The 16,727-nt window shown below is 41.2% G+C and overlaps 1 pseudogene; it reads left to right on the top strand.

The window, feature by feature from the left end:
• The first annotated feature begins 869 nt into the window (after window positions 1-869).
• LOC118358789 (ethanolamine kinase 1-like) lies at window positions 870-16,435 on the top strand (annotated as a pseudogene).
• The last annotated feature ends 292 nt before the right edge of the window (window positions 16,436-16,727 follow it).

Genomic DNA, 16,727 nt, shown 5'->3' with positions numbered 1-16,727 from the left:
TGACTTGCCTAGTTAAATAAAGGTTCAATGAACATATTTTCAGCTGTGCTTTGTACGGGTCTATATTTGTTGCACCCGTTAGTGAGATTCCTGAACCAATTGAACTAATATGCGGTAGTGGCTTTCTAACAGTTCAACGTATATAAGCACAAGGTCTGAGTTGTAGCGGGTCTTAAACTTTTAATGGTTGAATATTTGTCCATGTTTAATTTATGTGTTTTTCCGTGTAATCGCAGCCAGTTTGGGAGCATTTGTTTAGGCCTCTAGAAGTGCAAGTGATATAAAACACCTAGCATTCATTAATGTGCTCTACTATGCAAATGTATGCAGCTAACCTGCTGTAGAATACTCAAGAAATAATTGTCTTACAGTTTAATAGTCACTTTTACTGTATTGTACTGGGCTTCATTGCTCTGGCATCATGTTACCATGAATTTCTCAGTATTGTATTGACACTATCCAGAGATATATCATAAGATATCTTGTTTTAATTACAATCATTTTGAAGACCTTAACTGCATCAATATTTTCAGTAATAGTTACAGAAATGTTTTACTTGCCATGACTGTGATGTGTTTTTTTTATTCAATCTTGTTTGAATGCACTGACTGTAAGATGTGAAGATGCTAAGGGCTCCTGAGTGGCGCAGTAGTCTAAGGCACTGCATCTCACTGCATCTCACTGCATCTCGCACAATTGGCCCAGCGTCGTTAGGGTTTGGTCAGGATAGGCTGTCGTTGTAAATAAGACTGATATACCTAGTTACATTTAATTCATTTTTTTAAAGAGCTCTTCTTTTTTAAGGAGAAGAACTGAATGGCCAAAAGGTAAATGTAAAACTTTTAAACTTGCAAAGAACACTGGGTAAAATGTCGCTGCATGAGTAATTCCAGTAATATACTGTAAATGAGATTACAGTAAAATGTTCCCCGTTAAATTGTTTAAAGTAGTTGCACTGTAAAATAAAGTTCATATAGTTTATACAGGAAATGTTTTACAGTACAGACAGCAGGTTTGACTCCTCCAGCTATGCTAGTGGATAGTATCCTGACAACAGGGGGCAAACCTCAGGGCCAGTCTCCATCTATCAGCCTGCTCAGTTTGATAGCCTGTAGCAAAAGCCCACCGGCTCCATGACACCACAAACACTCTGCAAACCATGCACTCTAGCAATCAATAGGGTCCTAAATGAAACAACATCTGGTTTGAATGGATTGCTTAATGAAAAAATAGCAGCTATCTATTTCTGGTCCATAGTTTTTTTGTGTGCAATATCTTGGCTCAGTCTCATCTGTAGTTTATGGTATAAATTATCCTAGTTCTTTTCCCCTGCAGATTGATTGCGACAGAAATTGGAAAAATCCTCTCGATCAAGTTCGAATCTGACAACCACGCAGAGAATATTCTGTGGAAGAAGATGACACAATTTCTCTAACTTGTCCAGCACGCTCAGAGCAGAACACCAGCACCACAGAGGTGAGTTAACACTACTTAGACATTACTTAGACATTTTCGATATTTTTTTGTAAAGCAAAGATTTGCACTTTCCTCTTCTTCTAGGAGACGTGTTGACGGTGAAGTCTGATTGGTTTAGCCAGTCTTTTCTGTTGCTATCAGTCCACTTTCTTGCCATGTGGCACCAAGCAGTGGTTGGCCCATTGAGGAGGTGGGGGAACAAAGAAAATAGAACATTAGCTCGACTTCCTTGGACTGTCTCTCTCCATTATCAATCAAATGTTCTGTGGTGTTTACGATTGCTGTGAGGGTTGACGGGTCGGAAGTCCATGCAAACTAGAGTCAAACTAGAGTCCTAAAGTACTGTGTCTGCTTTAGCTCTTTAGATTGAAATAATCTCACCAGACTGTTCCAGTATGTTCTTTGTGTCCTGTGGAGAGAGGTCAAGAGGTCAAGGCAATTAGCTATGGATTGGGTCATCCATTTAATAGACAACTGCTATGGGGAGATTGGGACCTTTATGATAAGAGAGAAGCAGCTTCCTGCATACATCTGAGATGGAGCCAGCATGTCTCTAAAAACATTGCTATGACAGGACACAGGCAACTAACTTTCTGTGAGCAACAGCCCACATAGCTCTATTCTGAAGTGTTGTCATGATGTGACATTACACAGGGGGAGACTATTATTATTATATGATAATGGGAGTATAAGCAAACAATTTTCTTGAATCTTTGAAGTAACTAAGGGCTCCATTCAATCGGTATCGCTGAACCGTTACAGTTATTGCGCAATAGACATTTAAAGAAAATATCCGATTGAACTGACATAGGCAGTGTTTACAGTGAATGCAGTCTGCGCCTACGTGGAAATGTTACCTTTATATTTCAATCACAATGTAGTACTGAACTTCCGTGACACTGATTGCATAGAGCCCTAAGATTATGTTAACAGCCAAGTATGTATACGAAATTGATAACTTGTAGGCAATTTCATCATATAAAGGACATTTCATTTTACAGTGCACACCAGCCTGTATCTCAGTTGCACCGCATTCAGAAGTCCAATAGATGGAGCTATATTGTGATATATTTTTTAAGCTGGATCACTCGATCCACATTTAAAAGTCTCAAAATGAAATTCATATGACAAGAAAGCATCAAAGAGAGAACAAATAATATATATCATACTCAATATAAGGTCATTTCTGTAAAAAAAAAGAATATATATATTTTTACATCTCTCATTGTAAGGTGTTCCACTTATACAATAAATGATTGAAATGTATTGGCTTTTACAGGTCAATAATCCATAAAACATACATTTGATTGCTTTGAATGTGTGTATGCATTTTGTTTCGTACTCAGCTAATTCTACAGTGTTAACTCAACAATGACCATGTTAAATGTAACACTGTTCCAGTGTCTATATGGGTCCACATTTTTTAGTGTTACAATTACACAATGCTTAGTGTAAAGTGTTATTTGTGTATTTCCCAGAATGCCTTGCTTTTCGAGTGAATTGTAGCGTTACCACCCATGATTGTATTTGTTATACCCTTTCAAAAGCAATAATTGATAACCTTCAGACAATTTGTTTAACATTTAAGTGTGGCTTCTGTCCCTTTAGAGACAGAAGAATTCTGTAAAGAATATTAGGTATTGTTTCCCTGTGTTGTTTTTTAATGGTAGGCTAGATGTTTTCTCTCTACTAAATGTATTGGTAAGTCATTGTATTTAACAGACTTCAAATTACTTTTCTTCGAGGCGAGTGGTCTGCATGCAGGCAGGCTGCACACAGGTATCTTGAGATCATTTCATTGACAGTTCAACCAGAAGTTGCCGCCACTACAGACAAGTTAAATGCCTGTTCAGTGGCACTTCAAAACTATATCCAGAGAAGGTTTCATGGTGGCTTTTTAAAAGCTGTACCTTTTCAGACAAACAAACATGCTGTAGCCGAGGTGCTTCAATGCGCCACATTCCATATGTCTGAAAGGGGTGTTAGTGACAGAGACATGGTTGTTGCATTCATCCGTTTTCAAGACTCTGGCCATCACCAAGTGAGATCCTAAGCAAATATGTTATCATAAAATTTTTATTATTCCACACAATACTACCAGTATTCCATAAGCCCTTATTTTAAGGCCCTAGTTGTATCCTAATATAGTGGCATGAAACTCATGGTTTACAGGCCACATCAGGCCTGCAAGTCACATTATGCTGGCTTGAAAAGTGATGTGTGATTCTTATTGGAATCCAGCCAGAGTGGGGATATCCAACATTTTGAATTTTTATTCACCCACAACCTGCATTCAGAATGAATGCTAGGTTTTGAAGAGTAAGACAGGAGAATAGCTAAACCATTTAAACTGGAACAACCATTTCAGTACCCGGGTGCAATAAGTCAAATTAACATATTTGATTAGTTTAGACACGTTTATGTTATTTATAGTTGAGTAGCATACGATTAATTAATCAATCATGCAAAAACAGAGATATTGAAACAAACAATTCTAGAAATCAACAAGCAATAGAGCATGCTGGGAAACACTGGTTAGTACCACTAGTTAGTAGCACCAAGACTGGGGTTATTTTACACCACTGTGTTCATTTAATATTAATATGAAATATCTATTAAATATTCATAAATTTTCTCTTACAGAGTTCATTTAACACCTGAGTCAACCTAAGAAATGTTGCACTGAAAAATCAACACTGTCCAATTTGCTGTGTATCTAAAGAGAGCAACAGAAGGACAGGGTGAGAACCAGTCAACACACAAAAGCATCAGAGAGACTTTTATACTTGGGCAATGTATGAGTGCTTGTGAGAGAGTGTCTTCCGAGGAAACGTGGGGAGAGGGGGAGCAGGAGAGTGGGTGCACCTGCTGAAGAGCTCCTCTGTCTGAATCAGATAGTCACCCACTGGGGTGGGAGGCAGAGAAGAGAGAGGAGAGGAGATACATCTGTGGTGTTGAGGAGAGGGAGGGAAGAGTACCGGACAGGAGAGAAGGGGAGAGGAGCTAACAGGAGAGGAGGGGAGAGGACCTAACAGGACAGAGCCGGACAGGAGAGAACATGAGAGGGGAGGAACGCTGGAAAAGAGAGACAGTACAGCTGCACTTTCCGAGGAAAGCGTAGAAACCGGGAGAGCAGCCTCCTGCTCTGCTCAAAGCCCTCCCGCTAATTCTCCCATTTAACACTCAACACAAACCACACAATACTGCCATAATCACTGCTGCTCCACTGGAGCTGGTAATCAGATGTAAATAAGGCACATTGATAATGAGCCGCCAGAGGAGGAAATTCCTCTAATTGCTGTAGTAGCTAGCTCTCTAGAAACAGACTTCACTGAGAGACATGAGAGGAGTGGGAGCCGGGAGGCGAGCATCGTCCTCCACGACCGCCTGCATCTGAAAGGCACTGGGCAAGAGAAGGGGGAGAAAGTCCAGATAGCAGAGTGGTGGTACGATGTGAAATGCTTGGGAGCTTGTTTATACATATATAGAATAGTTGATAGGAATGAATCATGTAAGTTTCACCAAGGATTGAGCCTTTGAACAAACATTCGTTTTCATATGAACAGTTATTCTGCAAACAGAATTAAAAATGAGTATGCATTTTAAAGAGATATGGAATTTGTAAACCACATTTAATATTATTTAATACATTAATACATATTTTCATGAATATTGATGATATAAATACATATCCTATCAAGAGCTAATATATGAAAGAAATACTAATATAATACAACTATTTATTCTGTACTATGCCATTTTTCTAAGCAAAACTTGAGTTTCTGGGGAAAGTAAAAAACAATCAAAAAACAAGGTTATTCTGAAAAGACAAGAATGCAGGCTACAACAAAACTATGTCACAATATATCCCAGAAATCCAGATACCAGTTTTCAGTGAATAGGGCCAAATGCCTTTATGAGTGATGAGCAAAGTGTCCATTTTGCAACCACAACTAAAAAAACGATGGAACAGAGCAGAATGAGATACTCTTCCATCCAAATAAGCGCGTGTGCGGCTGAGGAAGTAGTGAAGGAGGCTGTAGGAGGGGAGAAGAGACCTCTAATCATGACTGTAAACAACGGCCTAGGTCACTGCATTTATTCTACGTTCCTAACAGACCTCACTAAATTATGTCGACAACTGTGTATAATAACACCACAACTGTACGTCTCCTTGCATAAATAGGTATAACAGTGTTTAAATTAAATATTTTTGGGGGCCAATTGAAAGGAGACATAAAAAATCATCAGAACGGTACAATGCTTACACAGCATTTCGCAGGTGCATTTTCTTTTCAAGTACCGTCCGTGAAAATAAGACCTTTGTTGATTGATAGAGCTGTCGCAAGAAGGAAAAACAAGAGATTGTAAATAGCATGTAACCTCTCCAGATGATATGGTGTGCTGTCTGGTGTCATAAACAACTTGTGTTGCTGTAAACGCATGCAGGCCTGGAGAATGCATCTACAGGTTGGTGAACTACTGCATTAAGAAGTAGTTCTCCCCCTGATAGAATAAAATACCGGGCCAGACGTTTTCCTCTTCTAGTCTTTGTAGGCACAGGAAATCATGGACTTTATTTAAGTCATTTTCACCGTGAGACTACTGGTTGATTAATGGCCCACAAGGCCTGGGTGTTAAACAAGTAAATTGAAACATGGAAATATTTCCAATATACCTGTATAATTCGTTTTTTGAAAATGTCAGTATCCAGTCAGAGGTGGAAATTATTGAAGGCACAATAAAGTAAGTAAGTAAGTAAGCATACTATATACAGGAAATATTATAAAAAAATGTTCCAATACCATAGTTACATGTGCAGGAATTCTGGAGTGATGGAGGTAGTATAGGGGTATATGTATAGGGGTAAGGTGACAGGGATACTGGAGTGACGGAGGTAGTATAGGGGTATATGTATAGGGGTAAGGTGACAGGGATACTGGAGTGATGGAGGTAGTATAGGGGTATATGTATAGGGGTAAGGTGACAGGGATACTGGAGTGATGGAGGTAGTATAGGGGTATATGTATAGGGGTAATGTGACAGGGATACTGGAGTGATGGAGGTAGTATAGGGGTATATGTATAGGGGTAAGGTGACAGGGATACTGGAGTGATGGAGGTAGTATAGGGGTATATGTATAGGGGTAAGGTGACAGGGATACTGGAGTGATGGAGGTAGTATAGGGGTATATGTATAGGGGTAAGGTGACAGGGATACTGGAGTGATGGAGGTAGTATAGGGGTATATGTATAGGGGTAAGGTGACAGGGATACTGGAGTGATGGAGGTAGTATAGGGGTATATGTATAGGGGTAAGGTGACAGGGATAGTGCGTGATGGAGGTGTAGGGGTATATGTGTAAGGTGTGATACTGGTGTGATGGTGTAGTGTGTGTGTATGTGTAGGTGTAAGGTGACTGTGTGTGTGTGTGTGTGTGTGTGTGTGTGTGTGTGTGTGTGTGTGTGTGTGTGTGTGTGTGTGTGTGTGTGTGTGTGTGTGTGTGCGTGTGCGTGCGCGTGCGTGTGCGTGCGCGTGCGTGTGCGTGCGTGCGTGTGTGTGTGTGTGCGTGTGTGCATAGGGACAGTGCAAAGATTGAAATAAAAGGTCAATAAAGTAACAAGATGGATTCAGGTAGCTAACAAAAGAGCTACACGGACTATCTATCAGTTGTATTGCTTTGGGATAGAAGCTGTTCAAGAGCCTGTTGGTGTAAGACTTGATGCACCGGTATGCCTTGCCATGTGGCAGCAGAGAAAATAGTCAATGGCTTGGGTGGTTGGAGTCTGAAGATTTTCGAGGCCTTCTTTTCACATCACCTGATATAGAGGTCCTGAATAGGGAGCTCAGCCCCAGTGATGTACTGGGCTGTCCGCACAGCCCTCTGTAGGATCCAGTTGCATAGGGAGGTGGTGTTCAGACCCATAGTCCTAAGTTTTGTGACGAGCTTGGAGGGGACAACGGTGTTGAGCGCTGAGCAGTTGTCAATGAACAGCATTCTCACATAGGTATATCTCTTATCTAGTTGGGTGAGGGCAGTGTAGAGAGCAATTGAGATTGCGACGTCTATGGATCTGTTGGGGTAGTATGTAAACTGGAGTGGGTCTAGGTTGGCTGGGATGGAGGAGTTAATGTGTGCCATAACCAGGCTCTCAATGCATTTCATGATTACAGAAGTGAGTGCTACGGTGTGGTAGTCATTGTGGCATGAAGCCTTAGAGTTATTAGGAGCAGGAATGATTGTGGTTATCTTAAAACATGTAGGGATTACAGACTGGGACAAGGAGAGGTAGACAAGGCAAGTCAGTTAAGAACAAATTCTTATTTACCTATTTACCTGCCAGCTGTTCTGCGCAAGCTCTGAGAACGCACCCGAGAACACTGCAGCCTTGTGGGTATTGACCTAGTTAAAGACCCTTCTCACATCTGCCTCGGAGAGCGAGATCAACCAGTCCTCTAGGCAGGTGACGGCCCTCACACCCTGCTCAATGTTGTTGTTTTCAAAGCGTGCATAAAATGCATTGAGTTTGTCTGGTAGAGAGGCCTCGCTGGGCAGATCACGGCTGGGTGTTCCATTATAATCCATAATGGACTGTAGCCCCTATCACATGCAGCAGGCGTCGGGGCCTGAGTAATATGATTCCACCCTATTCCTTATAAACATGTATATTTACTGCAGACCATCTGTAGTACTTTATAACATACAGTATATTATACCTCCCTTCATCTAGGGGTTCTCTGCATTTTCTCCAATGGAGACATAGTCTATTTGTTTTTGAAAGTGTATTTGGAAGTTATTCAAATATGAAAAAGACCATAAAGACTATACATACCTACTAAACAGCTAATTAAACACAGCATGCATTATAGCATGAGATCAATTTGAATGTGCTGATAGTATTTGAATGTGATACTGATACTTTCAGTGCCTGCAATACGTAACAGTTATTTTGTCATTTTTTTATCCACATAGTTCCAAGCTGCTGAAAGAGTTCCCTGGCATCGAAACCCTGGCAGATGAAATGGAAACGTAGAAAAGACACCTCTCTCTGATCGGCTCGACGGCCGTGCTTTGTCACAACGACCTCCTGACTAAAAACATCATCTATGACTACAAAGAGGGTGGATGATGGGTCTTAGTGTCTGGAATTTGAGCTGCAAGGCTGACATAAAAAGTGTTCCAAGCGAGTCCATGTGATCATTTAAAAAAGCGCCGCAGTATGAAGAATAAGTGGATTCATTACTACTGAACCGATTGGTTATAGCGTTTGTTCTGCCATTCTGATGCAATATACCATCAGTGTCAGTAAGAATACAAGATTGCCATGTTTTAGTCTCAATAACTTAGATGTCCCTTTGATTGAACTTATTTCAATGAAATGGTCCAATTGTAAGACATGTTCCATTTGAACACTTTGACAAAATGTGGTTCACAAAACGGTCACATCTTTCCTTTCTTTTGCTATGGATAATAAATCTATACCCTATTATCTTAATCCTCTTGTCATTTCATTATGTCATTATGTCATTTCAGTATGCCCTCATGTGCAGACGTACAGCCTTGGTCATTGTTCTGATTAATGTATGGAACACCATTATAATGAATATATTATTAATGTTTCTCTGAAGCTTTTCAGGGACTTTGAATATGATATCTGAACAAATCATACATATCAGAACATAATATAGTGGAAAATTGTTTCATTGTATCTTTATTTGTAATTTTTTTTATTGTATCCTATTGAGGAATTGTAGCGTTGACTATTAAAGCTTTCAGAGCACACTATCAATTATAGCGGCATACAGATAACTGCCAAAATAAAGGAAACACCAACATAACGTGTCTTTATAGGCAGTTGAGCCCTTATTCCACTCCAGTCATTACCATGTGCCCAATTAACGTGCCACCAAACTCCTGTGACTCACACACTCACACAATTCTCCTTTTGAAACTCCTCTTTCGAAGTCACTGAGATTATTATTTAACCTTTATTTAAGTAGGCAAATCAGTTAAGAACAAATTCACAGCCTGCACTGGCCAAATCCAGACGACGCTGGACTAATTATGCGCTGCCCTACAGGACTCTCAATCACGGCCGGTTGTGATACAGCCTGGAACAGAACCAGGGTGTCTGGCACTGAGACGCAGTGTCTTAGACCGCTGCACCACTCGGGAGCTTCAATATCTCTTCTTCTAGCCATGGTAGCCAAAATATTGGGCAACTGGGCATTTTTGTACATGGCCCTAAGCATTATGGGATGTTAATTGCTTAATTAACTCAGGCACTTGCTTTCAATATACTTTGTATCCCTCATTTACTCAAGTGTTTCCTTTATTTTGGCAGTTACCTCTACATGGTACAGTACTGGGTTTCAAATGTTTGAAAAAAGGCTTTGCTTGTTTGCCTAGTGGGTGGTGTTTGCAGTTTTGGGACTTTTGTATTTGTTTATTAAGCCAGGCATGCTCAAACAGGCCAAGTTTTTGACTATATTTGTCAAGTAATTGTAACCTAGGTCTGATAGAGTAATAATTATATTGCTGAGGTGCAGTTTACTAATGTGTACATGTCATTGCAATTAGCTGTATGAACCGTACGTTGCTCTCTTCTCCTTTAGGCACGGTGAGATTCATTGACTATGAGTATGCTGATGATAACTAACAGGCCTTCGACATAGGCCACCACTTCAATGAGTGTGCAGGTGCGCTCCTTCAGTTTACAGTTCATTTCTGAGGTGAATCTCACAAAAGGTGAATCAGAGCGAATATGTTTTTTTATTTCAATGTATTTCAAATATTTCATTTTGCCTTCAATGTTGAACTAAGCAAGCACATTAAAGGGACATTACACCTTCGAAAAAACATTTGTCAGATGTGAAGTTGTCTAAGTAGTCTACCTGTAAAGTAGTCTAATGTCAAGATGAAACCATTTCCCACAACATTGGTTGTGTAGATCCAGCTATTTGCCTCCACCCCAAATGAATGTAAAAGATACGCTGACAAACTTTCCTTTAAAGTTTCCCACAGTTTACGCAAAGATTTACAAGGTGATCTTTTAAACAGTTAGGCCCACTAGTCCTCCCTCCCCTTCTCCATCTCTCTCTTTTTATCTCAAATGCACGCACACTCTCTCTCACACACATACTCTCTCTAAAACACACACACACATGAAGTCTGGGAATTGCCAGGGACCTCATGATACATTACAGATCTCCAGACTGGTACAAGGGTTTCTGACCCATGTTGTTGCTGTATCATCCAGCCTGATTGGTTTGACAGGTTCTCATGATACGTTACAGATCTCCAGACTGGTACAAGGGTTTCTGACCCATGTTGTTGCTGTATCATCCAGCCTGATTGGTTTGACAGGTTCTCATGATACGTTACAGATCTCCAGACTGGTACAAGGGTTTCTGACCCATGATGTTGCTGTATCATCCAGCCTGATTGGTTTGACAGGTTCTCATGATACGTTACAGATCTCCAGACTGGTACAAGGGTTTCTGACCCATGATGTTGCTGTATCATCCAGCCTGATTGGTTTGACAGGTTCTCATGATACGTTACAGATCTCCAGACTGGTACAAGGGTTTCTGACCCATGATGTTGCTATATCAAACAGCCGGATTGGTTTGACAGGTTCTCATGATACATTACAGATCTCCAGACTGGTACAAGGGTTTCTGACCCATGATGTTGCTGTATCATCCAGCCTGATTGGTTTGACAGGTTCTCATTAAATGTGTCTGTGTGTTTGATACGTCCCCAAGGTGTGAAAGGCATTGACTACAGCCTATATCCCAGCCCTGAACTGCAGAGGGACTGGTTGACTGCTTACCTGGAGAGCTACAAGCACAGTGTGGGGCTAGGAGCCACAGTTACAGGATGAGAGGTTCAGGAGCTGCAAGTTCTCACTGGTGAGAGACACTGGCGCAGCACCCATTAACCTGGCCTACGGCATTGATATTTAACCACAGAACCCATTAACCTGGTCTACGGCATTGATATTTAACCACAGCACCCATTAACCTGGCCTACGACATTGATATTTCACCACAGCACCCATTAACCTGGCCTACGACATTGATATTTCACCACAGCACCCATTAACCTGGCCTACGACATTGATATTTCACCACAGCACCCATTAACCTGGCCTACGACAGTGATATTTAACCACAGCACCCATTAACCTGGCCTACGACATTGATATTTAACCACAGCACCCATTAACCTGGCCTACGACATTGATATTTCACCACAGCACCCATTAACCTGGCCTACGACATTGATATTTCACCACAGCACCCATTAACCTGGCCTACGGCATAAATATTTCACCACAGTCTAAGTAAATACTGTATGTAAGTTAATACTATACTTTCTGATTCACTTTCTGATTCAATTTTATTTCTCTGTGTGAAATTTACAGGATATAAATTCATTGGCTGATTTCCATTTTAATGTGGGTGTTTGTCGACAAAGAGACCAAAAGTAGTTTTGTGCAGGGGTGCCTGCCTTTCACTATAGTAATGAGCACTGGCAAGATTCAATATTTCAATTCACATCAAACAATGTCCTTTTACGGGTCCATATTTCCAAAAAGCGAAGTCCCATCCACTCTGTATGATCCACTTACCGCTGCATTTTGACATACTCTATTGGAGTTGATTTGAAACCACTGCAAGAAAAATGACAGACAGCAGCCAAGATGTGTTTTTTAACAACCACAATTTTCGGTCTTTGGTGGCTCAAGTGCTGCTGGACTAAACTAATGGTGCTTTCATAAGTGGACACAATACGCAGGATTGTTTTAGTAATTTGTGGGGGTAGTGTCGATGTCTCTCAAAATAGCCCAGAAATGGTGAGTAAGCCTTTTCTTTTTAAAATAACTGCTTCAGCCAAAACGTGGAAGGGAAGAAAAAAAACATGCCTGGAAATGAATAAGAGCAGCGATAACATATTGTTGATTGAAATCAGATTTCTGTGACAAACCAAGAACTCTGGCTTGATGAAGTGGGAGAAGTCCCTCATTGACAATGAATGGGTAAGTCAAGTTTCCTGTCCAAGTTAAGTCTGGCATAGAGATGGTGGATATGCTTGTTTATCAAAACAATCACGAAAGAAAAGTTTGGCTTAGCTGGTTTTCATTTAAATCTGATTATGAGATATGACTAGAACTTTCTCAATATCCCTCCCATACTCTGGTTTTTAGTCATGTGACCGGATCTTTGTGGTTTGCCAGTGTCTTTAGACTACCATTTCAGTTAATGGGAGGACCTAGGTCTACTGAAAGGAAACACACTTTGTCCAACTGATATCAATGCCCTATTGAACTGCAGGGTCTGTTGTGATATTTCCAGGGTCCTTAGATAGACAAATAGTCTTCGCTGTGGCATCACTAACAAGTAGCTCTCTGCCAATGTTCTGGGGAGGGGAGCTTCTCCACTGCTCCTCTTCCTATCGTAAGCCGAGACAGAGTAAGCCAAGGCACACTGGGCTCTTTACGCCTCCTCTTGGCCCCCTCTGGGACCCCCCCCCCCCAAGTACTGAGGGGCCAAAGACTGTGACTCTGTGATGTCACCACCCTATCTTGTTGTAGTATGATTCCTCTTTGGGCTTTTCTGAATGGCACCCTGTCACTGGCCATCTCTGCTTAGCGTTAGGCTAATGGCATCTTAATGGAGGGGAGTTATTAAACACAGTAGAAGAACTGCACTCAATCTCCATCTAGAACTGGGGAGAGACATTATAGTTGAAAAATGGAGAGGAGAAACCACACACTGCTCCAATATTTCATTCCACCCTTTATTTGATTATAAAATCAAAATGTGATTATATCACTCGGCCACAACACAGAGGTCCGCCTGGAACTCGTTGGGAAATTATTAGTGTTCCCACCGTGGATAATTACTATTAGGGTGGATGACAACAGAAATGTATGGAGGCGTGGAGTGCTGTTGACCTCAGGGAGCAATTCCATTAGTACGGGAACAATTCAATATGAGCATTACACATTTCCCCTTTTTCTTAAGAAGAAAAACACAGGGAAATCGAAACATTTTACTTGTGGATTATGGGTACCAAAAATCTTGTCATAAAAAAATTGGCCATAAATAACATCCTGACACAATACAACTCTCACATGTAAGTTAATTTTCTAGTTTAAAGATGTCAAAATTTACGAAACATTTACAAAACGTACAGCACTTTCTTACCAAGACGCTAGGTAATGTTACTAAACATATCGTGAGAATATATTTTTTAAATGTGTTACACAGTTATTGTTTTAGTTCATTCTCCATTTCAACTCTTGCTTCAAATTCTTCCCGGCGTCGCAATGGACAGTATTTTCTGTCAGCCTTGGTGGCATTTTCCGTTGATGTCTCATTGAAAACAATGGTATACGTTTTTGTCCTGCCTTCATGAGTCGCCCGAGACGCTGCATAAGAAAGGTCCTTATACTGCATAAGAAAGGTAGGATCTTCATTTGAGAACGCTTTCATTTGCTGAGAACTGCAGATGAGCTTTGTGATTTACATAAATTCACTGAAAACCCACTCCAACACAGTTATATCACAGTTCTAAAACAAAGGTCATGTAGTTTGGTAAGAAGAATGCCCCTCTCCCCACAGGTGTGATTACTACCTAGAGCAAGTACTTGGGAGTATGGCTAGATGGTACACTGTCCTTCTCTCAGCACATATCAAAGCTGCAGGCTAAAGTTAAATCTAGACTTGGTTTCCTCTATCGTAATTGCTCCTCTTTCACCCCAGCTGCCAAACTAACCCTGATTCAGATGACCATCCTACCCATGCTCGATTACAGAGACATAATCTATAGATCGGCAGGTAAGGGTGCTCTCGAGTGGCTAGATGTACTTTACCATTCGGCAATCAGATTTGCCACCAATGCTCCTTATAGGACACATCACTGCACTCTACACTCCTCTGTAAACGGGTCATCTCTGTATACCCGTCGCAAGACCCACTGGTCGATTCTTATTTATAAAGCCTCTTAGGCCTCACTCCCCCCATCTGAGATATTTACTGCAGCCCTCATTCTCCACATAAACCATCCGTTCTGCCAGTCACATTCTGTTAAAGGTCCCCAAAGCACACACATCCCTGGGTCGCTCATCTTTTCAGTTCGCTGCAGCAAGCGACTGGAATGAGCTGCAACAAACACTCAAACTGGACTGTTTTATCTCAATTTCTTAATTCAAAGACTCAATCATGGACACTCTTACTGACAGTTGTGGCTACTTTGCGTGATGTATTGTTGTCTCTACCTTCTTGCCCTTTGTGCTGTTGTCTGTGCCCAATAATGTTTGTACCCTGTTTTGTGTTGCTACCATGTTGGGCTGCTGCCATGTTGTGTTGCTACCATGTTGTTGTCATGTTGTGTTGCTACCATGCTGTGTTATCATGTGCTGCTGCCATGCTATGTTGTTGTCTTAGGTCTCTCATTATGTAGTGTTGTGTTGTCTCTCGTGTCGTGATGTGTGTTTTGTCCTATATATTTTTTTTATTTTAATCCCAGCCACTGTCCATGCATGAGGTCTTTTTCCTTTTGGTAGGCCGTCATTCTACATAAGAATTTGTTCATAACGGACTTGCCTAGTTAGATAAAAGTTCAATAAAAATAAATAAATAAATAAACATTGAGAGGATTGCACTTTTCATGTAGCCTACTTTTGTCCAGCCTAACCACCGATCAAGCAACATTATGGACTAAATGTTTAAATCCTGTTGCTGTAGGATCATTTTTCTACGACAATATTGGTAAAGTTAAGATCCAACATCAGTCTATTCCAGTCATGTAGCACACAATATTGCACCATGAAAGGTACATCCTCAAAGCCACAGCAGTGTGGAACAAAGGCTTCTGGGAACATACAGTACAGGACAATATAACCAGAGAGGAATTGTAATGGTTTTCTGGGGTCTGAAACACCAGCTCTTTGCAGGCTACAGTGTCTCGATACGACCACTTAGTGGGCACTTCAATCTCACTGAACTTTAAAGGGATACTCCCCCAGACTCAGATGAACTCATGGATACCATTTGTATGTCTCTGCATCCAGTATGACGGAAGTTAGAGGTACTTTTGCGAGCCAATGCTAACTACTGTTAGCAACTACATGCTAGCTGATACTGTAAACTTCTTGTCATTGTGCTAAAGCTAGTTAGAAATTATAGACATTCTTGATCCGGATCACCACTAACGCTAGCGTAGTTGTGGCAGGTAGCCTAGCATTTAAGAGCATTGGACCAGAAACTGAAAGATTGCTGGTTCAAATCCCCGAGCTGACTAAGTGAAAATCTGTCAATGTGCCCTTAAGCAAGGCACTTAACCCTAAATGCTCCTATAAGTCCCTCTGGATAAGTGTCTGCTAAATGAGAAACATGTAACAAACACAAAGAAACAAACACTACTTCCTTCAAACTGCACGCAGAGACACCCACGAGTTGATCTGCGTTGGGGAAATAGATTAAGGGCTCCATTGTCAAAATCCAGAAGTATCCCTATGAGAAAGACAGGATTCTGAATTATATTTAACAATAAGAAATATTTTTAATTTTATTTAACCAGGCAAGTCAGTTAAGAACACATTCTTATTTTCAATGACGGCCTGGGAACAGTGGGTTAACTGCCTGTTCAGGGGCAGAACGACAGACAGATTTGTACCTTGTCAGCTCGGGGGTTTGAACTCGCAACCTTCTTGGTTACTAGTCCAACGCTCTAACCACTAGGCTACGCTGCCGCACCGCAACAGGGTTAAGAATTAGATTTATACAGAAGAGGACATCAAGTACATGTCAAGATGAGAACAACCCTGAACAAGGCATGACCCTCCTCCTTCTCACAAACCTATTCGCAGGTCTCCAATTTCTTCTGGGGTCTCTGGGCAATCCTGCAGGCCAGATACTCATCCATTGACTTCAACTTTGAAAGGTGAGTGACCAGGTATCTCTTGAGTCTAGACTGTGGGACTTCGGTCTTACAGTAATTGTATTACTTCTAAATGCTGATACAAAGTAAAACCTACACTTGTTTACTTAGCTTTACTATGAATAGCCTTTCCTCACCTCAGACCTCTGCTGCTCCGTACTCACACAACCTCCCCACCTCCCCATACTCACACAACCTCCCCGTCACCCCATACTCACATAACCTCCCCACCTCCCCATTATCACACAACCTCCCCACCTCCCCATACTCATACAACCTCCCCGCCTCCCCATTCTCAC

Source organism: Oncorhynchus keta, chromosome 26, assembly GCF_023373465.1.
Source record: "Oncorhynchus keta strain PuntledgeMale-10-30-2019 chromosome 26, Oket_V2, whole genome shotgun sequence".
In the NCBI taxonomy this organism is placed as follows: Eukaryota; Metazoa; Chordata; class Actinopteri; order Salmoniformes; family Salmonidae; genus Oncorhynchus; species Oncorhynchus keta.
This window is presented reverse-complemented; position numbering and strand designations above follow the sequence as displayed.